Source organism: Varanus komodoensis, unplaced genomic scaffold (assembly GCF_004798865.1).
Source record: "Varanus komodoensis strain SLA01 unplaced genomic scaffold, ASM479886v1 scaffold21, whole genome shotgun sequence".
NCBI lineage: Eukaryota > Metazoa > Chordata > Lepidosauria > Squamata > Varanidae > Varanus > Varanus komodoensis.
Window position 1 is genome coordinate 17,655,853 of NW_025335589.1, and position 25,411 is coordinate 17,681,263.

General features: G+C 40.1%; 1 long non-coding RNA gene across 2 annotated transcripts; it reads right to left on the reverse strand.

Moving 5' to 3' along the window:
- LOC123023752 lies at nt 1-25,411 on the reverse strand. 2 transcript variants are annotated; one of them, XR_006414788.1, is made up of 4 exons: nt 23,963-25,411; nt 4,564-4,719; nt 705-743; nt 1-233 (listed from the first exon to the last, which is right to left on the reverse strand). It is a non-coding gene; the product is annotated as an uncharacterized LOC123023752 (long non-coding RNA). The 2 variants fall into 2 exon arrangements; XR_006414787.1 differs by having other exon boundaries at nt 1-743.

Here is a 25,411-nt window from a genome sequence, read left to right on the forward strand (position 1 = left end):
TACCCTGAAGGGAGGAGGTTTAATAAAATAAATAGAAAAAGCAACAGGATGCTTTCTTTATGGCATTATTACTAAAGGGCAATAAAAGAACCCAAACATAATACAAACAAAGCAAACTCAATTGTTAATCAGTTGAGCTGATGTCCTGCTGTCAAATGCAAATAAACGGGTGAACATAGATGAGGCCCATCATAAACAAAGCCAGTTGCTGTCTATCGCATTGGAGACCATGCCTAGAAGGAAGCAATCAGTGTAAAATTAAACCAATTTCATACAGGCAGATGGCATGCCATTAGCCCTAATACTTGATATTCTGTGTGGGCTTCTGTGCTAGCAGACTTTCGGTTTGGGTAGAATATTCTGATTGCTTTCTTTGCAATAGGACTTCTATGTATTACTTCAACTGCAAATATTCTACATACCTTACTGTTTGCGTACAGAGTTGAGTCTGAGAAGCTAAACTATGGTCCCAAGGCAGTCTGCCATCCAGGACCAGACCTGCTTGGCTTTAACAATAGAACTTATATTCCATTTTATAATAATTATGCAGCATGTTTACTCCTGTGTGTGCTCACATGGCCCCAATTCAGATCAGGACCATGTTGTTTGGGGAGTTTCAATAACCCCTACTGTGTTTTCCTAGTATTCACAATCCCTCACACTCCATGTTTTTTTTTAAACACCATTATCAAGTTTTTGAGTACCTGATGCATCTGCCTGCAGCCTCTAGTGTAGTCTTATCTCTGAAAAGAAAAACAAAAGGCAAAGTATGGGACTTAGCAACAAGAATAACTTCCTTGCATACTCCTTGCTTATGACCCTAAAAGACTGTACTCTTGTTGGATTTTACTCAAACTAAATTAATTTTCCTGGTGTTATAGCTGTATGCCTAATTATAGATTTTTAGGTTTCCTACCTCCAGAACTAGAAAGATGTTCTTTCAGAAGCTGCAGGACACTGAAAGAGTATTCAGAAATTCTGATGCTTGTCCATGATCAGCAGAATCCCATTCTCCTATCTTTCTTCCCCTGTAAGCTTTCTTGCCATGGTCTATGCCTTCTGTTCTGCGGAGAAATGCTTTTATCTCTGATCAGCAACTTTTCTCCCTTGAGTGCTGATAAAAGGAGGCTTTTTCACTGTTTGCCAAAGAAAAGCTCTTCTCTCTCAACCTTTGCTGATAGCTTTTCCCTACTAGGAGAGATGGAACCTAGGGAAGAATCTTGCAGTCTGGCAAAGGAACTTTCATAAGCCATATCTATGGGCCAGATAATCCACAGACCTCTCTTAAAGCAAGTAGAATTTTAGTTTTGCTTTAGACAATAAAGGAGGGCATAAGACGGTCTGTTCTAAGATCAGGGCAGAAGTCACCATTCTTTGTTGGCCTGGAGTTGTTAATACAATAGGGTTGTCTATAGTTAAGTGGCTACCTACTGCCTGGAGATACAACCTGATGATACCTACAGTTAAACTCAAGAGTTGCTCTTTTGATAAAAAACATGTAAGTCAGGGGTCTCAAACTCGTGGCCTGCAGGCCAATTGCCGGGACGGGTGGGGCATGGGGGAGGGGCCCTGCGGCCTTCAAAGCGCCAGTGGCGCCCGGGCCGGCCTCCGGGAGCGACGTGGGATGAGCAGCCCACCACCACCGTGGTGGTGGAATACTTGATGCGCCCAGCCTCACCCAGACTCTACTTCCAGTGGCCCCCAGGTAAGTTGAGTTTGAGACCCCTGATGCAAGTCATAGCATATGTATAAATGCCAGAAAGCAAACAGCACACAATCATAGTTATGTTTTTGTCAAATTTAATGCATTTACATACTTATTCATATATTTATTATTATATCCATATTCCACAAGATTTCTTACCTGATCCTTCTCTTCTCCATTGTGTCTTTATAACAACTTGTGAGATGGATTAGGCTAAGAGTCAGTAATGGATCCAAAGCCAATTAATGAGCTTCATGGTTGAATGGGGACTAGAACTCAGATCTTCTGACTCCCAGTCCAAGAATCTTAACTACTACACCACACTGGCTTTAATCAAGATCATGGTGATGACTCAAGGAAAAAATCAATATGGCTATTACTTTTTATGTTACCAACACAATAGTATTAAATCGACACAAATATAATTGTAGATGCTGCTGTTGCTTTCAATATATATATATTCTAGGACAGGAAACAATTTGGCTAGAAGAAATGCTAAAAGCTACTACACTTTGAATTCTTGCTTTCCTTTTTCTGTTTATGAAAGCTTTGCCAAATTGATTCCACTGATACATCAGTTGGCTTATGGTGTGATAAAAAATTGTAATTCAGGCATGTAATAATTGGTATTTTCACAAGCATAACTGGATTTGGCAGGGGGCATGTTGGCCTTTGGGGAGTTTAAATGGAGTTTATATAATTTCCACTTCTCCCAGTTTTGAAAATGCTGACAGCTATGCATTTGAGTAATCAAAATGTGTGGTTTTGCTAAACAAAGTATCACTAAAATTGGCCAGGAGATCCAGAACCATTGATAAATGCACAGAATACTGGAGAAGGAAATGTGAGTTCCCAGAAATACTTGAATTCTTCTCTGTAAAAGAACTGCACACTGAAGGCCTATTCTGACCAATCAAATGCCATCAAATCTGATTCTGATTGGCTGAATTGGAGTCATGGCTCAGTATGTTTGGTTACTCCGGAAATTAACAGTTTACAGTCCAGGGAAAGTTCTGCAATGGAAGGGAAAGTTGTCAATTTGGCTAGAATTTATATGCAGGGATACTGTACATGGCTGACAACAACTCTTCTTTCTTTTAGGCGCCAGATGAAAACTTTTTTATTTAAACAAATATTTGGTTAATTTAACAATTTAATTGAATTTAATACTTTTATATTTTGTTATTGTTTACTTATTTTAATTTAATCATTGGTTAATTTATTGGTTATATTTATTATGGAGTGTGTGGCTATATTTTATTATGAAATGTTTATCATTGTATTGTTTTATCTATTTTATCTGTTTATTAATTGTTTTTATTGTATTCTATGTATTCTATGCAGTTTTAGCATTTGCAAGCTGCCCAGAGAATCTTCAGGTTACGGGGTAACATAGAAATGGAAATAAATAAATAAATAAATAAATCTTTATATTTCTTATTTCTATTTTGTAGCCCATCTATGGATACAACAAAACAAAACAAAATCTTACACCACCAAAACCCCATTTCACATCAGAATCCAAATCATCAGTTCTGTAGACATCTTTGATGTAGGGGAGATGAAACACAACACCATATTCTTCCTCCACTTCCAGGGTTGTCAATTTGGCTGGAATTAAAATCTTACATAGGGCAGAAAATGTAATGGATAGGGATCCCAGAGGCAAGGAAGAAACATTTTGCAAAGGACATAGATTGAAAAAGAGGTACCTGAATGAAAGGAAAAGTTAAAGAACATTTCATAGGACCTGTTTGAAAGCTGTGAACAATCCATGCATGGATGCTGGCATAGAATTGGACCCTCCGTGTCTGTCAGGTGCCCCCTTGGGCCTAGAGTCCCTCAAACCCTTTTATCTGCCAATTTCCTTTGTATCAATGGTATTACATCCAGCTAAGCTCAGTTTTCTAGTTTTGCCCACATTCTAAGACCTTTATTAATGTGCAGTGGGAAAGAATAATTAAGCCTGCCTTATCCACCCCCACCATCCACACATGGGCCCAAGGAGAACAAAAAGATTCCTCAGCTCCAATCTATGAAGGAAAATGATGACAATAATGGCAACAAAATGAACTGATAAGGGGAAGAACAATTAAGTCGTATTGCTTAGCTTGATTGAGAAATGTTAAGTGATTCATAATAATGTGAATTTGTCAACCAAACAATGGAAAGACAGAGAATCCAGAACCTACTAAATCTGAGTTGTCATAAAGACAGAGAAAAAAAGAGTTACTCTTGGAGATGTGTGATTGGGATATATAGAAAAAGCAACCAGTAAAAGTGATGGACATTTTACCAACTGATGCTTAATTTGGTTTGTGTTTAAATTGATCTATTAAAAAATGTAAAATCTATGCTTTGGCTACATTCTTGTGTTAACCAGGCCAGATGTCTGGTCTGACAAATGTCTGCTTTCTCCTACATTCACATTTTTAAAATATCAAATTCCTTCCATGCCAAATATGAAGAAGTTGGTGAATGTTGATGCATTTTGATAAAAAACAAACTAGAATGAAATCCCTGCTTGTCCACAATGGATGAATTCAGTAGCTATGGGCATTTCCACCAAGGAGAGACCCATAATATCTCAGTTTGTTGGCCCTCATCCAGCCCATTACCTTGGCCAGTCACATCGCCACTAAGCCTCAGGACAACTTACAACAATAAATACTCATAAAATACAACTAAAATATTCAATAATAAACATTAAAACATTCAACCGTAACAATTAATCCAGATTAAAAGAAGAAAAGAAGGGAAAGAAGAAGAAAGAAAATGCGACCGTAAAATATTGTTATTATCTTATTAAAAATATTAATTTAATTATTGAAATGATGGGTAAATAAAAAGGTCTTTACCTGGCGCCGAAAAGAGTAGTGAGTCAGTGCCAGGTGGACCTCTCTGGGGAAGCATACTCCATAATCTGGGCGCCACCGCAGAGAAGGCCCTCCTCTGAGTAGTTACCCTCAGTACCTCCTTCAGTTGTCCTCAGGCTGGTGGTGGTGAGCAGTCCCCTGCCATGAAAAAGAAGTGGCATCCCTAATTAAGCAATGTCACATTTGGATACATGGTTAGATTCAAATCCAAGCTTTTAAGGCACACGTTTGCAGACTCTCGGAGCTGCAAGACTCTTTCAGGTTCTCCTACCTTGCAATTCTAAAAATCTCTCTGTTTGAAATATGAAGAAATGTGTGAATTTTGGAAAAGTTTTACAAAATAAAATTCACATCCATCCCTAGTTTTGTGATCCATTTTGGGGTTGGATAGGAGCTATTTCCGAATGATCACACTGAGATAAGAGCAAGAGTGTTGAAGAGTGCCATTCTGTCTCCAGCAACTCCAACATTTGTTCCGGTTGAGCATCAAATGATAGTGATTGTATGATACTAACTGCCCAACAAGGCTTGCAAAACTTCAGGTTGGTCAAAACTTAGGGTTCATGCACTGAAGTCAGAGAGACTTTCAACTCCATGTCTAACTAAATGTGGATCTAAGCCATTTTGTCAAAGAAAAAGAGCAGAATATAAACTGAAGTGAAACCTTTAGAGTGAAGGCATTTTATTATTTATTTATATGTCTCTCTTAAATTTTATAACCCACAACCGATACAACGATACAAACAAAACCAAACTACATGGTCAAAACACCAGTTCACATCAGAATTCAAAACACCAGTTCTATAGACAGCTTTGATGCAGGAATGATAAAACACAGTGTGGTATCTGTCGTCCACTTCCAAAGACCTAGATAACGAGGTTTATCTTGACTTGCTGATTTAATGTATACAAAAAAAGTGCACCAGGAGGGAGAGGAATTCCACCATTTTAGGGCTACCATGGAAAAGCCCTTTTTATTCCCTTCCACCCCGTGAATTAGTGAGGGCAGTGGTATTGATAAGAGGGTCTTCCTGCTAATCTTAGCACCCAAGCTGGCCTAAGAGGTACTCTTTTGGACTTGTAGGACTAAGGTTATAATGGGCTTGATATTGCAAGATAAACATCTTGAATTGGGCCCAGAATTGGCAACCTGTATGGATCCTTAAGGACGAGGGTGATAACAAATGCCATGTTTTGCACCAGAAAGCTTACAGTACTCAGTTTTGCTATGTTGGTCAGTTTTGAGAATTTTTTGTGGAATAATAGTAGATAACAATTGTAAACAATCACATGCAAAATATCATATCTTTGGTTCCCCCCTCTTGCTTTTCTATCCTGCATTAAGAACATTCACACGTAGCACAAATAGCAAGCAAAAGCCTTGCTTGAGCAAAGATAATCAAGAGTCTGTTACAGTCCAGACATATTAAAAATGTAGCAATTTATTGTGGCCAAAGGTATGCCATTACAGTGTTTTTGTGGCTAGTGCATTGCTTTCAAGCCAAAGCTATTAAATATAACAAAGGCCTATTGTGTTCAATGTGTGAAAGCAAATAATTTTTAAAAATGTGATTAATTGTTCAATTGTGGACCTTTTAAGTACATGTGGCAACCACTTTGCCATGGGAACGGCACTAATGGCTCTCCCAGCATGTGTCTGATGGGGTAAACAAAAACTTAAAACGCACCCCATAGTCTCTCTGGCGTTCATTAACATAGTTCAGAAAGCGGGAACTAACCACATTTTATATAAAAAGGCTTAGAAATCTGTGTCTACTTATGTTAATGTTATGCAGTTGGAGGGTGTCAAGTATGCACACAGCATATTTTATTTATAGGCCTATAGTAGTCAAAAACATTGTATTGCAGAAATGTGTATTGCAGAAATGTGGTACTCATTAATTCATATTTTTCTCAGGTTCTTCCGCGTTGGTTTTTGAATCCACCAAAGTGTTTTTTTATGCTGAAGGTAATTTAACATGAGGCATAATTCCTATATCTATCTTTTTAATATAAGTAGCAAATTTCACTGGAAATTTGAATGTTTTCTTTACCATTTATTAGATCAAATCCAAAAGAAACCTTAAAAATATGAAAACCAAGTCCATATATCAGTAATGTTGGGGGATGGAAACATACCAGATCTGCTATATGAAAGCATATATTAAAACGGCCCCTTTCTCAAAACAAGTGTTTATTTTATTCACAGAAAAGTAGTCACTATTTAATTTTCATGAAACTACAACCAAAGATGTGTCAGGATGAATTCCCATGAACCACTGTGAATCCAGTTTAAAGGATATATTCTTAGCAAATTGCAGCATGCCCCCTGCTTAACTGTGGTAACTGCTCCACAAATGGAAACACCTGTATTATAATAGAAGGAAATATGGTTGTGAGTTCTTGTGAATTGTAAGGAAGACCAGAGAGAAAAATGGAGCAAAACTTGTATAGCACTATAATATGAATAAAAGCAAACTACCACTAAACAAGCAAAGAACACATAATAGAAACAACCTAAAGATTACCGATGCGTACACCGTGGATGCTAGGCTATCTACATCTAGATAGCATCAAAACTGGGTTTCCAGCTGAAGTTGGTAGAAGGTACTTGGTGCCTCCTTTATCTCTGATGACACAGATGGATCCATGAGTACCCTCAAGTTGTGTGCCTTTATTGGCAGTGTGACTTCTTGGAGATACTGAGGTTCATATCTGGGACTTTTTGCATCAAAAATAGATCCTTGGCCATTGAGCTAAATCTCCTTCCTATCAAAATTTGGCCTGAACTACAACTGCAATGGATCCAGCAAATCAGTTTCATCCAAGAATACCTAGATCTGGTCATGCCCACTTGCTCAAGGACCTTGGGTAGGAAAGAAGAAAATAATTGTTCAGATATTCCAGATGTGTTGTTCCATCCTTGGTTCTGCTTATTAGTCTCTATAGTGTAACAGATTATTGGAAGTAATGGATAGAATGTTGAGAAATTGACCATCTCATATGCAACCCATTCCCTACTCTGATGCCTTCCATTTCTGTGTCAAGCAATAGACTGACCTGATGGTAGAACTATGAGTTTCCTGTTAACTATTCTTGGTGAAACTAAACACATAACTCTTCTAGAGGGACATCTTGGGATGGTTCAGGATCATGGATTCCAGGGTTGCTGGGTAGCTGAGGAAGGTCCAAAGCCATGCTGTTATCACTACTTTACATTTATTCCCCACTGTTCTTCCTTTTGCAAGAAACATAAGGCAGCTAGGTTTTTAGAAATATATACTGAATTTTTTTACAAACTTGAAAATATTTTTTGCAATGTTACCTATACATAACAATTAAAGCACTTACCTTTGCTTAAAGGAAAAGGAATGTCTAAAGTACTAGGTATGCATACCAAGTACGTAGGATTGCTTAATTGATTTAAACAATGCCCACACACTGGGCAGACCAGAATATAGCTTCTTATGAGGGATAAATGCATATCTTCCAAGATGTGAGAGTGGTGATAGAACTGGAGCACTGACAAAACAGAAGACCTTCCATTACTGGCATATATGAAGTAGCTCGGCCACATCTGAATCTCTAAGAAAGAGGATGAATGATGACACCAATGCATGTACAATTGACATATATTAATTTACAGACCTAGACAGAAATTGGGACATTATTATTATTTGAACAGAAATAAAGTACATTTCACCATATTGTGGAAGACTGTCACTAGGTGAATTGCATGCTTTGCTGAGTCCACTGTCCTTGTGTTGTTGATGGTCCAACTACAAGGTACAGCGCTCCTTTCTGTAGGTTCTTTAACTCTAAATTGGACTGGAGAGCCCTTCAACTAGGAGATGCCTTGAAAATTCAGCATTGTTCTTGGTAAAAGAGGACACACACCTTATGAGTTGAGTTCCTTTCACTTGAGTCCGGCCAGCCCTTGAAGAGGCAGACTGAACAGGCCTTTGGCTCTTGTATTTGCTTCCTCATGCAGTCACTCTGGCCACCACACAATACACCCACTGAGGGATTTGGCCTTGTCAAAGTTGCTAAGTTTCATTCTGAGGCATAAAACGTAAGAACAATCTGCAAGGAAACTTTCCAATTAATCTCAGATCCTGGATCCTGTTTTATGTATTCTTCTTTAATATAATATTTTGGAAATGCTGGGTTGTTTCTGTCATGTAGACTGCCAACTTTTTTTAAAAAAGGTATTTTCTCTCTCTCTAGATTGCCACCCAAGGATGCCAAAGCTTGGTCTTGTTGGGTTTCCAATTGTTTACGGTCTCCCACTGTGCTCCCAATGCATTCAGATTGTCCTCCAAACACATAAATTTGCCTTCAAAGGCAGCTTGGGAGGCAGAAGTGTGGCTAGGGAATTTTAAATGGAGGTGACATGCAATGTCTACAAAGAAGGGCATTTTTTTAGTAGTAGGTGTTGCAGTTTGTTTCAATTACAGCACACACTTGAGTGTGAAATGTTCATGCCAATCTAATAAAAGAAAAAAAAAAAAGCAGGCAATGCTGAAATTAACACCTTTGTAATTGCAGGCATGTTTCTTTCCAGCAATGAAAAAAGCACAGTTAAAACTGGGTGTGAGCCATGGCTGTGGAATTTTCCCCAAAGAAAGCTGCATTTCTCTCCACCCAACTTAATGGAAGGTATCTTCAATACATCCGCGACTAAGCAACAATATCTAAAAATTAGGTATACCCTTAAAGAGATAAAATCAAAACCAAAAACTTGAATTATTCATGCAATGAATAGCTTCTTGCAATTAAAAGCTTAGAATGATCTTCATAGTCTTCCCATTTTTCCTCTTGTACTATTAGCATTCCAAAGCTGTACAAATGGAAATGTCATAATTTACATCTGTTTTTACAAACAGCAAGAGACCATCAAGAAATGATGGTTTCACAGATGCGTCAAGTGCACAGCCTTGGATTCACAGCAAAATAAACTTTGGGAGAGCAGAACCTACAGCAGATGCAATCAGAGGAATGCCATTGTTTGCTCTTTTTCCACAGAGGCTTTCTGACACGTGGCAATTCAGTTTTTGCAAGCAAATCTCTTACCACAGCACCATGTCATCTTTATTTTTCTGAAGGTAAAGGGATAGGATAATGCCAAGGCTGATAATACAGTTTGTGTAAAAAAGAAGGATGGTTCTCCCAGAAGAGCTTTAAACCTCAGTAGACTAATTTTATGTGTGAATCTTCATTGAAACAGCTAAAGTTAAATGGCAGGAAATCTACAGCATTTGGATCTAAGTCTTTTTTAGTCTCTCTGGCTTAAAGCCAGGTCCGCTCATTGAAGTGAGGTTAGTACATCAGCCAGTGCCTTGCTGAACTAGAGTCAAATGAATCACACCTGCATTTAATCTAGCGGCCTTAGATGACCTGGGATGATTCTGTCCACTGGACTGTCAGAACTGCCTGGTCACCCATGGCGAAATACCAAGACTGGGTTTAGATAACACAACAGGCAAACAACAATAAAAAACCACTGTGGCTTGTTGTGCCATGCAAACCCCACTGTGGCTTGTTATGCCATGCAAAGCCCATCAATGCAACCTGCCCATGGTACCTATCCTAGTTATAAGCATGCGTTTACATGTGGTTGCAAAATCTTACATGTGGCCTGCATTTAAAGGAGGAACTACTGAGCCAGAAGTATGAACATCCTGAAATTCCTATGATTACAGCAGCTTGAAGAGGGGCTGAGCTATGGTGATCTCACATACCCACATGCACAGGCCTCTTCAGGTCATTAGCAGTTTCCTCCATGCAAAGGCAGGCAAATACATGCTGAACTATGACCACACGTGGAGAATGTGATGAGGCTGCTGCACAGGGAGATCAGCCCAGAAAGCTGCTTTGCACTTTCACAATAGCCAGTGTGGCGTGGTGGACTGAATGCTGGGCTGGGGACCAGGAAGAAAGACCTAGGTTCTAGTCCCACTTGGCCTTGGAGTTCACTGGGTGGCTCTGGACCAGTCACAGACTCTCAACCCAACCTACTTCACAGGGTTGTTGTTGCGAGAACAAAATGGAGCCATGTAAGCTGTCCTGGGTTTCTCACAAGAGGAAAAAAGGTGGCATATAAATGTGATGCAATGCAATGTGATTATGTTGATGATGATACAATATACAATGGAAAACATACACACACACATGTACTTGCGTATCTGTTTTTAATTGCATTTTGTAATGTGTAAAGCTAGGGATGCAGTGGCACAGTGGGTTAAACTGCTGAGCTACTGGGCTGGTTGATCGAAAGGTCGACAGTTCGAATCCGTGAGCTCCCGTATTCTGTCCCAGCTCCTGCCAACCTTGCAGTTCGAAAGCATATAAATGCAAGTAGATAAAAAGGTACCACTTCAGTGAGAAGGTAATGGTGTTCCGTGCACTTCGGTGTTTAGTCATGCTGGCCACATGACCACAGAGACTGTCTGCGGGCAAACGCTGGCTCCCTCGGCTAGGAAATAGAGATGAGCACCCCCCCCCCACCAGTGTCAGACACTGCCCCCTGGACTTTAATGTCATGGGGAAACCTTTACCTTTTTTTAATATGGAAAGCTACCTTGTAGCCTAATCCTATGGTTCGCCTTAAACTGAAGGCCACTCAGGTTGACCCTTGGGTCTGAAGTGCAATCCTATCCTTGGCAAGAGGGATTGAGGCAGCTGCATTGCTTTAATTCTCAGAAACATTGTATCCCTGGTGCAGTTTTGGACACTACCATAACTTTGTGCCAGCACCCAAACATCACTTGACCAAGAGGATGCAAAGCAAGTGGTAGCCAGAGACATGCTTACCTCCACTCGCCAGAGTGATAGAGTTCTTCCATGCTGCACAATGCATGAAGAGATGCCAGGGAAACCACTAGTGCTCTGGTTATGTCTTATCGCTCACATGAGTTTTGTACAATGAGATCCTGCAGCAGATGTGCCTTCAGATATTTTGGCATGCAGGTCCCCTAGCAGTGGCTGTGCTGGCCAGGGTTGGCAGGAATTTATTGCCAAGACATCTGGAGGACCACAAGTTGCCTAATCCTCTCCTACAGGACGTTGCCTCAGCAACATGGATCATGGATCCCACAGTTAGATTTTCTCCTAACATTGCTCTTCCCAGCCCCAGCCCTTGGAGAGGAGAGGAGAGGAGAGGAGAGGAGAGGAGAGGAGAGGAGAGTCTCAGAATACCTTTCTATGCGATTTTAGGATAGTAAGGGGAAATGAGTCAAGTTGTACAGACACAAGCTTTTCACTTTATTCCAAGGAAATCCCTTTGAAATCAGTGAGTCCATAGCTCCATTCAGGAATGATGGATCTGAAGTCTCTAAACTGGCTCAAACAAATAATAATGAATTCCTTTTGCTTGCCAGAAAGGACTTTATGCATATCAAATTGCCATTGTTACTATAATTAACTCATGCAAGCATCAGATGTCTAATCCAAAAGCCTTATTAGGTTAATCTTGTCATGGAGGCTGTAATCTTGAAGGAGGTCAATGCGCCCTTTTGGAATGTTTCACATACTCCATACTATGCTTTGGTGGAAAAACAAAATTATGCTACGTGCAGACAACACAGCAGGCATTTTTGGACTGTGCAGCTCCATAGCTGTGGTCTGGGCATATTTGTTACACGTGAATTTCCGTGTTTTCAGGCATGTACACTACCTCCCCAGAGCCTCCATATTTTTAGTTAAATGACATTGTTGGAAGTGGTTCCTGGTTGATTTATCATTTAGTGCAAGTGTTCAAACGGCAAACAAAGAAACATCATGATAAACTGCATAAGTAGGGTGTAATCCTAGGCATAAACAGAAAAAGGTCCCACAACTCCCAGCATGCCCCAGCCAAGTGATGCTGGCTGTGCATGCTGGGAAATGCATAACTGTGTGTCTAAACATGCCTAAGATTGTACCCTAAAAGAATTATTATGCTGCATACAGAATCCAGTTTTGTTTGCAATATTTAAAATGCATAATTAGTCAGCTTGTTTATCAAACTCATGCACCTGTAACATTCACCTTTGTAGTGATGCTGTGGACTGACAAATATGTTATTAATTTTGGAACTAGTTTAAGCTTCATAGCAGGTACAATTTGCATTTAAGGCTTGTTCTAACCCCTTTCTTTCTTAAAGAAATAGGATTGTGCCATGTTAGCCCTTGTGTGAAGGACTTTTTTTCTGTTTTGGTAAGTCAAAGTATACTTTATTGCACTGAACTGTGCCTGTGCAAGGGATATTGGAAAGGGGATTTGCACAGAAGAATCTTGCATGGCGGAGTGATGGCTTTGCCAAATGTAGTTCACTGCTTATTCAGCCATTAGCTAAACTTTTCAGAACAAGATACGCTCTTAGGAGTGGGATGCTAGTAATGATAAACTCATCAAGAATGTGGCAATATTTAAGCTGAGCTGGGAACACCCCCCCCACCCCAACCTACTGCTTCCTTTCTGATAAACAAAAGTTAGACTTAATTATCAGGCAGGATGTATGAAAGCGACCAATCAGGAATGGGTGCACAACATGGTGATGCAGGTCATCATGCAGCATTATGCAATTCCCAGCTACAGCTGCCAAGATGCAGTTTGATACAGTGCATCTGCAAAAACTCATATATACAGAAGATCTTAAATGAAAGGGAAATTCTCATCTAAACTGTCAAAGATGAACCAGTCCATTTTTGTCACTCCAAGCACATTTGCTTGGAGTAAGTTATCCATAGCAAGGACAAAATCCATTAGGAAACTCTCCTCTGTAAGTCCCATTGACAGAACTGGGAGTAACATGAGAGCACCCAAACAGTGGTGCTTTCATGCATAATAAGAAAGGCCCACCAAGCTCTTTTTGCACTATTCATGTGCACATATCAGTGCTTTTAAAGGCAGTGCACAAAGATGTGAGAAATTTTAAAAAGTTTAATGTATAGACCAACAACACTTCAAAGAGAAAAAGCGAAAGCAAACTAGGTTTTGTTTTATAACACAAACAATAAAGGAGTGTAATCACATTCAAATAGCATGTGAAAATTTCAAGAGCAGATGTGTCATGTGAGCCATTCCCATAGATACATACACACACACACACACTTCCCTTTAAATGGAAATGGAAAATGCTTTTATGGCATGAATAACATGCTTATTCTAACAGTAATCCAGTTTGGAGAATCAATTCTGGGTGAGAATTTGCTATTCTTATTGAAGGTTTTGATTGCAATGTATCTCATAATCTGAACACTGATTGCATAGACAACTGTAAACCCAAATGTAACATGAATCTGAATTTACAAGCACATATGATTTCACAGTATGACTTTTCCTGAAAAATGTCCTTTCCTCTATCATTAGTGTAGCCTTAGGAACAGTAGACTTGGTAAACATTTATCTGTGGGTGTGCAATTTATTAAGTACTTTCTTTCAGTCTAAACAACATCAAAACAAAGATTTTACTCCAAAGATGTGTACTTAACATCTATCAGTTTACAAAAAACTAATACATATTCATGCAAACTTAGCTGATCCCTTGTTGAATCCCTGCAAAACTAATCATGTAGTCACATGAATGACAGCACTTGCCCTCTTTCCTCTGAACTTGCCACCGTCTTTGCAGTGTTCTCAGCTGTTCCATTGGCCTAAGTCCCCCTGCCATGTTTTCTTATGATTGCTGCCCATCCCTGGGTTGCGACCAGTATCCAAAATCATGAAAATTCAGCAGAGGATGGTCTGCTGAAGAATAGCATGGACATATCTTGAACACATTCCACTGAAAGGTTCTGTACTGAATGGGACCTGTGTATGAGCACAACTTTGCCCACACGTTTCAGTGGAGCTTGTACTGCAGACTTTTCTGGCAGATCCTGCTTTTTAAAGTTTTGCTTACTTCTGTGCACTCTTGCAGTGTGGTTTTGGTTTAAATCAGCTTGATTTAAAACATAGTTGAAATCACTGCTCACACTTGATGTAGTCACATGATTTTTCCCTGATCCCCCAAAATTGCACTCTTCCTTTCTATAACCTTAATACATATTTTGTACAACTCAGAGTTAACTAAAGCTCACTGAAATGATATTTATGACAGCATTAGAAAGTAAAGAACCTCCAGTGACCAGGTTCAGCATTAATATTTGGAGACCTTTCTTAGCTTACTTTATCAGAACAACCAACACCATCTCCAGATAGATGCTGGAACTAAAACACTAGTGTGGAGTTTTGCTTCTATAATAGTAAGGAGGCAATTTTCCACAAGTATATGGGTTTCCAAAGTTCTGAAAAAATAAACATTTATTTTTTTCAGATATTTTGAAATCAAGTTTATTTTTACCTGATTTTTATTTTAAAAACACTAAAGGTTAAATAGACTATGTCAGCCAACTCAACATGAGAAATGTAACATTTAGGCTTATTCAGTGTCAATTATCTTTATCTTTTTCCTGTCTGTAATCTGGAAAAGAAAAACAAATTTTTCTGTTTTCTCAGGTCTCATTTCTCAGTTTAGAATGAACTAGTCCAAAGAAAGGAAACACTCTTTTTACAGCAGTAGAAGATGTTGCTACCGTTAAAAGCTGGATTATCACTTCAGCAGCCTTTGAATCCAAATCGCTTGACTCCTACAATGCACTGGTGCAGCATTCTTCAAAACTGCATCATTAAACATATATTACTTGAATGAGTCACTCTTAACATTGGAATTTATTATAGTAGGCACTGAAGCATTACTTATGGATGCCCATGTCATAACTGCTGAGGAAGAGGAGTTGGTTAAGGACTGACCTTGGAACTGAGTATAGAGAATATTTGCAAGAAAATGAGCTAGGGATAGTGCCTGTTCCATTTGTTTGCTTTAATGCCTGCAATTTAACTCTGTCTTTATGGCTTTCTCTTTTTAAGATCTCATTCAATTCCATCCAATGTCAACAGCATCAGCAATAAAAATGGTATTTCCCTGCACTTTGTCCAAGACTGTGGAAATAGGATAGTCAGCAAGTGTTCCACGTTTTCCCTAAGTCCAAAATTGAGAACTTTAGCTGCAATGGTGCCATTTATTTTTTCCATGTTTTGTTCTCAGATCAGCAGATTAGGTCAATTCTTGATTTAGTGCACAAAAGAGTCCAGTGATGAGTTCCATTTCATGCCTTGTGGGAGAGTTAGTTTGGTTCCTCCCAAGTTCTTCAAAGCAGCTGCTGCAAAGTAGTTATTCCTGGATGCATTTTGCAATTTCCACAATGTTAGCTTTTATTTCTGGAGCACTGAGGGCTTTGACTAGAAGGTCCATCAAATAAACACTGCAGTAATATGTTACGAAGTTAGGTTTCTCTTCCTTGTAGATTTCTTCTCATTTGGGTTAAATTTGCACCATTATCTGTGACTAAGCTATATAGTAGACACTTAGGACCCATTTTCCTCATAGTTTGCGATACCTTGTGTTGTTATTTCTTGTCAGTATTCTGCTATGAGTGCATTTCTGGATGCGTTAGTTGTCTCCATAAGGAAAGCATCTTTTTCCATTGCCACACAAGTTCATGTAATGCAATTTTGCAAACATTGCTCCAAGCATTAGGATGCAGGTTAACAATCTTCGCTCAAGATGTCTTGCGTGCCTTTTATCTCTCCTAAATTTTAATCCAGTAAGTTTCTAGTGACATTGGTTGTGCTAGGTGGCCATCCTGGTCAGAATGACTACTGAAGTGTGTGTTACCAACTCTCCAAAAAGGAGAGTTTGTTGCATATCCAAAGTGAACTTTTTTTTCATCAATTCTTCTTTGCTGTAATCTGCTGATTCTTATCACAAACTTATCTATGGTGCTTTCTGTACAGTTATGGTACAATTATGCAGTTACAAAAGACATCCAATAAAAACATTTCAAAATGTGTGGGAGTTCCACCAGTTGTGCAAATGGCAGAGTTGCACACCCAGGAAAAAATCACAAAACCTTTCTGCAATCAGAAATAAACATCTGTTACAGCCCATTACTCCTTTCTAGAACGGAAATGCTGCAAAATCCCATCAGGCTTAAACAGAATGGAATTTTTTCATGCTTAAGAAACAAAACCTTTTCAGTGGTTGCCCCATCTCTACAGAGCTCCCAGCTGTGGTCAATTCATTCGGCTGCCTCTTATTTTTAAAAACAGGCTTTCATAACCTGCCTGTTTACATCTGCTTTTACTAATTAATGGGAATCTGGCTGATTTTTTAAAAACAATATTTTTAAAAAATGCAGAACAATTTCTCAGGTTTTATATAGTAATTATGTAGCCATGGGCTTCACATTTATCAACTAGCTGTTATTTTGCATTCATTAGTGCCATAGCAGCTGAAATTCAAAATCACATACCCCTGGCAAAACATGATCCTAACTAAAGTTCGGAGACCACCCAAATAAGTGTGCTGAAGTGTCCTTCTTGCTTAATTGGAGATAAATTGCTTTGCAGACTAGAGCAGTGTTCTCAATGTAATGCAAAAAGATGCATGGCTTTACTATGCACCATCATTTCCAATCTGATTCTAATAGTTTACCAAGGCAGAACAGCACCATAATGGCCCCAGGATTGCTAGAATGCCACCCCCGTCATCAGTCTCATGTGCCTGTTAGAATTGTCCATATTAGTGTCCGGCTACATATGGCGCTGCTGGTTTTTTTCAGCATAAAATTCACTGTATACTATCCTGCTGTGCTCAGAAAGCTAGGCATGCAGCACCTGGGTGACCCATCATCCTGTGCTAATAGCAATGATGAAGTACTCATGATAGCCCAGCATAAAACAATTTGCCAGGATAACACCTTCCATGATCAGGATGGGAAAGAAGTTCATCCAGTGGCCAACCAAGTATTATGGAAATTCACTTATAAACAGAGATTGTAAATATTATGACTAGAAAGCTAGGACAGATAAATTATAGAGTTATCAAGATCATTTAAACATGTGTGGAAATTCTACACGTGTTTCCTGAAGATTTTTTTCAAGAGAGTTATGAAGTGAAGCGAGACACATCTTTTACTCTTTTGAAAGGCACTTCCTACTGAAGTGCAATGATAATGGAGGAAGAAACCTGTAATGACTGATAGACAAAAGGAGGACTGCTCTGGGGAGCCACTGGAAATGTACCGTCCAGTTAGCCCAAATTTGTGGGGTGGGTATGCTTGTTTCTGTGCTACGTCTGGAGAATGCTGCTTTGGAGGTTTGTTGTAAGCATTATCTGACCCATCTGTACAAATCTTTCAATTCGTAAAGGTGTTGGTGGATGAGAAGGAAAAAGGGAAACATTGCTTGGATTAAGCAATTATTTACCAACTGTTACTGGCACCCATTTTTAAATCAAATTCTTTGCTTAACTGTTCCATAGAATTTCAGCAATAGCTAAGTACAGTGGTTTTGTTCAGAAACCTGTGCACCTAGAATATGTCAAACAATATGTTCAAATAATTTAGTTGGTTTGACTTTCTCAACAACCAGCTATTGTGGTCTGTCCTAACTAGCTATTTTCTCATTCCTCCACACTGACTCTGCCTAATATTGGGGGGCATATATATTCATACATGGCATCAGAGAGGAGAGACACTGCAGCTTGTGTCATGCCCAGCCCCGAGCCCCTTAACCACTTTGTAATCCTCATCCTGCCTCTTCTTAGTGCTGAATCTATTGATTGCCTTTTGGGAAACGGTATGAACTTTTGGCTCTGGCTTTTCTCCACTCTGAATGAAAGTTAGCTGGGGCATGGAGGATTTGTTTGGATAATTGGTCACATTTCCCTTGGCAGGTAAATGGTGGGGGAAGGGCAGGTAAGGGATAGCACAGGTGAGCATCTTAATGATGATTGGTGCATCCTGAAGTCTGCTGCTCAGAGCTCTGTGACTTGTAGGCAAGATATGGTTCACTTGAGAGGTGACTTGACTCACTCATTGCAGTGTAGGCTGGGATTAGGAAGGCTGTGGCACTGGGAGAGAGAGGGAAATCATGCCCATACTCAATGAGGCCAAACTGAGCTTACTTAATACCAATCAGGGTAGCCGCCTGAAGAAGTGTAGTTACATCCTACACTGACATTCCATTACAGATGTTATTATTTAATAAACTTGACCCAAGTTCAATTTGCTAACTACATCTCACCTCTTTCCCCCTATTTCTCTCTCCAAGCAGATGCAATTTTACATTTTGAGTTATTTTTACTTGGCTTAATTTTATTTTTCCTTGGCAATTTCAGAAATCACATACACTCAGGTTAGCCCATTGATATCAAATGGTAATGTCGTCAGAGAAATGCATCTGTGGGTGCTGAGGATGAGTTAATTCTACTGACTTCAATGGAACCAAACCAATGTGTATGAAAAAACTTCTATTTTAATGTTTGATAGATCAGACCATTAGAAAGGGGGGGGGGGAGTCCCATTGCAAAGAGGAACACTTAGAATGTAACCCTTCTCATGTCTACTCAGAATTAAGCCTGTTCTGTTTAATGGGAAGTACTTCCAGGAAAGTGTGACTAGCATTGCAGCCTAAAAAGGAGCAAATTCTACTATATACTAAATAAAAGACAGTGCTTCCATTCCAACTTCTTAGTGAATATTTGTACAGTTTGCTATTTTTTTCTGCCATCTGTGAGATCTAGCAAAAGTATTGCCTTAATAGCTCATATTCTGTGCTCTTTGCACTTCAGTTACCCTTGCGTGAGAGAGTGAGGGAGCACTGGCAGTCTTTTATTGCTTAATTCAATAGCAAAATTAGAACATGCTAAATAATGCAATCAAACTTGTTAAGAGCCAAAATAAACACTTGGAATTCTCTGAATTTAACCTGTACCCCCCGCCCCACAAAATGCCTCTGGGTAACACAAGGGAGAGCTCTTTAAAAAGAAACTCTGCATCCTTAATGCCACTTTTCCTGGACAATGTAGATCATAGTTAAAATATTTGTTAACAGCTCTCTGACTGCTGAGGTGGGCAACTTGTGGCTTGCTTTCCCAAAGTATTGGCATAATGTAGATTTATGTGAGAGGTTCAAATTGAACTCTGTGCTATTGGAGCTGCTGCTAGAACAGGAATCTTACTGTAGTGTTAGCAGCGTGAAGTACATTGCTTTGAAATTACCCAGTGGGGGGTTTCTGCTAGCCACTGCCATTGCATCTAAAGACCAAGGGCTTGCCTTGTCTGGCTATGATTAAAATCAAAGTAGAGGCCTCTTGTCTAGCTGCCAATAAACTGGAGGTACAAAACTGAAACAGCCTGGATCCTTTGTGATTTGGAAATGCAGCACAGGACAATCTCAAAAAACAACCAGGACGCCTATTTCTAATTAATCTCTACTAATCATTCTTTTAAAAGGCATTTGTCTTCTTATTAACAATGTTCAAGATAATATTCATCACAGTGCTGAAGAAAAAGCTGCTTGGTTTTCTGTAATCCTAGACCTAGTTGCAGGCAAATCAAAGGAAAAGGACCACGAGATATTGCGGAGCACTTCCTAGGTGCCAGAGGGGAGACCAGAAGAAAGCAAAACAACGCTTGGCTCTCAGCGCACAGCTGCAGCCACCGAGCTCATGTTATTTGCATATTCATTCACAGCCCCACCACACCCACTTCCACCACTGGTGCCTGGGCCAGCTGCCAGTATAAGCAAAGAAAATGCTGGCTATTACATCAGTCCAGGCAATCCTTCCTGGCAAGCAAGCAGAGAGGCTGTTATGCTGGGTGATGCTTCCAGTTCCCTTTAATAAGAGCATATAGTGTTGGGGTACCACAAGCACAGGGCTATGGGGAATGCATCAGTACGTGGGCGGGATCCAGGTGTCCTTCCCACCTAGCCAATATATTAGTCTGCTTGCATACAGCAGATCTTCTAGGAACCAGGAATGCTCCTTGGACTGCTCAGATGCTTCCTGCCTCCAAACAATGCCATGACTCCAGGTCAACACATGTGTATGAGGAGACACGAAGAGAGGTTCAGAAGGGGCAGGAGCTTTGTTCAGCAGGACTGATGCAAGTGTTCTTTTCCAGACTTCTGGCTGTGCGTAAGAGGACTGGGGAAAACCAGTGTGCTGTAGAACATAGCAGATGCTGTGGCATGGCCTCCATGTGTCCTTTATGCATATGGAGAAGGTCTGGCAAGTAGGGATGTTTCCCTGTTCTTTATAAGACCCGCACAATGCATTATGGCTGTCCCACTACTCTCAGCAGATCAGCTGAGCAGCACATCTCTTGAAGGAACCCAGATAGTCCAAGCATCATTTCTCGTCCCCCAGAAGACCAGCGCTATGTTGCATGGAGGCTGTGTTGTAGCCAGAATAAATTATTCCCTCACAGGATTAGCTTCATACATATAAATGAGTCTTTCCTCAGCACCTACTTCACTCCTACCACTGGGCCCCCATGGAGAACCAATGTCATCTATGTACTGGGGGGAGATCTGAAAAGGGTCTGTGCATCCAGGCTTTCCTTATGACTAGAACTATGCACAGCCAGGGTCCTTGTTCTTGCAGGCTCTTTTGTTCAGACCTCCAGCATTATGTGTAGGTTGGAAGGGACATGGCCAGCAAGTATAGCCTGCTCCCTGCATCACGCAGTGCTACCCGTGCAAGGGGAAACCACCTGAGCAGTGGCTCAGTCAAGGATGTTAAACCAGTGCTAAAACGCTGGAATGCTCTTTTAAGACTTAGTTATTGAAAGTAAGAGTTTTAAGCTAACATCTGTGGGCATTCCTTCTTTACATCTTTACAGCTTTGGCCGCAGCCCTCCTCTGAGGCCTTCTCTTAAAGTGAATTTGGCCCTTTGGTCAAAGGAGGCTCCACACCTTAGATGTGAGTTAAGATTGTGGTACATCTGGTTGATTCCAGGTTTACATTTTGGAAGGTGAGATACATCTGTATGCATGATTTTTGGATCCACATACGAGTGAGAATATTATAGGGCACATGAGTTCCAATTTCTTGCCCCCAAATTATATTATATAACACTGGCAAACTATATTCAGCAATGTTGATCTCTTTTAAACTGGGGGGGGGGGAGACTTTGGACTAAGTTTATGTGCTTCTTCTGTATCAAAAGAAAGATGATTGGCACAGACCCAAATGGTCTCTGCAACTTATTTGTCTGGCAGTTACCAGCACAAGGCTTATGCTTATGTCTTAGCCAAACCAAAAGTGGTCCATCAGGAGGCTGTGTATTCCCTTTGGTTGAACAAGGAGTTAACAGTGAAAAGGAAAAGAAAATGGTGTCCAAGGTACCACCGGGATTAGTGTCAGGCCTGCTTTTAATTAAGAATTGTATTAGCAGTTGGGAAGAAGTTTAAAGATCACATTAAATAAATTTGCTGATGATGTGGCATTGGAAGAACTTGCAAATACCAGTGTGAACAGAGCAAAAATGCACAGGAACCAGAGTTGTTAGAAGTAAGAGCAGGAAATTAAAAATAAAACTCAACCTGGAAAGCTAACACATCTGCAGGGGGTGAGCAGAATATTTTTAAAAGAAAAAAAGAAAAGAAAAAGAAAAGGAGGAAGATGCTAAGAGAACTGCTATGCCATCAAATTCTTGGAAATATATAGACTAGCAAGTTAGATAATCCAGAATTGGAGGTTTTGACATTCCTGCCGTCCAATCTCTTTCAACAAGATAAGGACATCTATATGTCAGCCTTTCCCAGACCCCACTGTATTATCCATACACAGGCTCTCCAGTTCTGTCTGAACCAGAGGTGGTCAAAAGGTTTTTGGGGCTTCAATTTCCAGAAGCCCCTGCCAGCATGGCCATTCTGGAATGTTGGGACCTGATGCTGAAAACATCTGGAGATCTACTTTCTGCTCATCCCTGGTCCTACAGCCTATTGCCTTCCAGTTGATTTGGAATAATTCCCATCAGCTCCAACTCCATGGCCAGTGATCAGATGTCCAAAACATCTGGATGGTGTCAAGTTGGGGAAGACTGATCTAAATCATAGCATACTGCAGTCAGCCTACAGAGCTACACATACAGCTGGAATGGCCTCCATCCGTTGTTTCCTGGGATGTGGATGATCAGGAAATGGAGATGAATGCAGCCAACCAGCACATATACATCATGAGAGACAACACTTCTCCAGCCAGACAGCCATGCAGCTGCATCTCATACTAATTACCTTCATTGTGATGTTCAGAGAAATAAACCTATCGAGTGGTCTTTGAACCAAGCTCCAAGAATACCTTACTTATTTAACTTGATCAGAAAAAAATAATAATCTCATGACATGAATGATTAATTACAGCTAGTGCTTGTAACAATCGCAGAGGATGAAGGTTTTCAAATCGGGCAAATCCTTAACTTCCAAACAAAATACGTTTAGGTCATGTTATTTCTAAATAAAGCACAGCGCTGACTTCAGTTCCAATATGTTCATGCTTTTCCCATGTCTGGTGGTAAAAAATATGACTTTTGCCCATGATGAACACCTTCCGCTGGGTTTCCAAGCTGATTCAGCTCCCACACACTGCCTTGCCCAATAGCTGAGGCCACCAATCAAATGGGAAAAGGGTGGTAGTTATGGTGGAGCAGATTCTATCAGACACAGAGTCAATGCCAGTCAGTTTTGGGCAGGAGCACAGTCTAGATAATTGAGAGAACTCTCCTACACTTTGGCTTCATTCAGCCAAGCCATGCTATAAATGTTTCTTTGTAAAAGTTGTGGCCAGTTTTAATTCCAGACCTGCACACTGTAGCAAGGCTAGTGCACAGGTCGACATAGTTTAATTATACTGATGCAGTAAGCATAACATGAGTAAGCAAAGTTCCCTTTAATGAATGGGTAAGCAAAGTTCCCTCATCACTAGGGAAATCATTGTTTGGTAACATTCTGATTTAAAAAGAGATAGGGGAACAGAATTCTGTGCTTCCAGTTAAGGTCCATTAAAAGAAAAGTATGAGCTCATGAGGGCACAAGAGAGGTAAAATCAAATCAAATGGACTGGAGACAATCTGTCACAAGATGTGGCCCCATTGCCAAGAGAAAGGTGTCCCTCTGTCCTGTTTGCATCTGTATAATCACATAAATGTGTGTCATAGGCTTCAACTCTGGGTGCCAAACAGGATCATTTTGATCAATAGTTGTAGGATGAGGATCTCGTCTCATGAAGTGGAGCTCCAGGATAAGCAATAGAATGCTGCCGGGCTCTGGATAAAAGGTCAGTGTTGAATAAGCAGCTGCAGAACCAGGACAGATGTTCAATGGGAGACACAATACGTTTCTGCAGGATCTAGCCAAAGGTCTATGTTGCAGGTAAGTAGACTCGGGGTTACATTGAATGACCATCGAGGAAGAAAGGTAAGTGGCTCTAAGAGCTGAGTGAATGCTTACCTAATGATTTTTGATGTAGAGAAGTAGTTACAGAGTCAGGAGGATCTATTACTGAACTTACCGTGGAATTAAGCGATTCTTTTCTTGTCCATTTGTTCTTGTGGGGTTCATACTACTGATTGTAGGCCTCTCCCATGTTTGCTTGCAACCACACATCTGCTTCAGGTCATTGTCCTGAAGAATAACTGATCTTCTCCACTTCCTCTTACCCTATCCTTGAACTTCCCTTCTTTGCTCTTTCCCATTTCTTTTCCCAATCACTTCTCCTAAGTCCTATGTTAGTCAGACCACTGGCCCATTTAACTCAGTGTTGTCTCCAGGTTTGTAACTGAGTCTTTTTCAGGACTATCTGAGGAATGAGCCTGAAGCTTTATGCGTGCAATGCATGTGATTTGTCACTACGGAAATGCTCATCCCATGTGCTTTCCTAATCAGTGGTCATGTGCATGTAACAGCACACAAAGGATTTGGTGGCATTTGCAGTGGCATGCTTTCCCTCTTACTTCAGTTAGGCTACTTTATGCATGGTTCAGCTTGGATCCAATGAGAAAACAATAAAAAGATTACTGGATATTTTGAGAAACTGGGACCCCTAAACTATGTACTTTGGACTCATGGAAGATCCCCCATACATATGGTTATACAGCTGCAGTGGCTGCAGAGGCCACAGAAAGTTAAACCAAACAGTGTCAGTCCAGATTGCTGCTCTTGGAAACCTATCACTACATATGTTTCTGTAAGTGTGAGCAATTAGTGCCTGAGTTTCCTTTTTTCCTCTTCCTTCTCTGTCTCTTTCTCCTCTATGTCATGTTTTTATATAGTAAGCCTGTGGGATAGAACTACCTTATTTATTCCACATAAGCCACTCTGGGATCTTTTTGTCTGGAGAGAAGGATATTTATGTAATAAAAAATCATTTATTCACAATAAATAAGATAATGAGAAATAATGTCTAGAAGCTGTCATTGTTTCACCTGAAAAAGAGATACTCCCATCTTGCATCCATGTCAAACAAAGTGACAAACAAAGTGACAAAGCTCATTTTTATTATATAATCAAAGGTTGCATAATCTTAGAAATGGGTGTGGCTTGAGGGTGTGGCTTGGATGGGGGTGTGGCTTTGAGGTGTGGCTAAAAGGGAACCCCCACTATCATGAAGCGATCCCCACTTCTACTTTGCCAGTACTCCACTGGGTCTGACTTAACATAGACAGGGTATGGCATCATCCTATGTTCTGGTGTATCCCCACAACACTTAATTGTCAATTGTGTAAATGTTTCATGTAAAGCATGAGGAACTGCCACTTTGCACATGCTCAGAGAGGCATTAATATTACTGTTCCAGGACTAAAAGTTGACTTTTGGGGTAAGTGTCAGAGCTGCACTTTTTGAAGCGTTGCCTCAAAGTAAGCTATGGCTAAAACTGAAAATAAATTTACACCCTGTATTTCTAGAAGTGGTAATATATTTGACTTGCAGAAATCTTTAAATAATTATACATAAAATACTG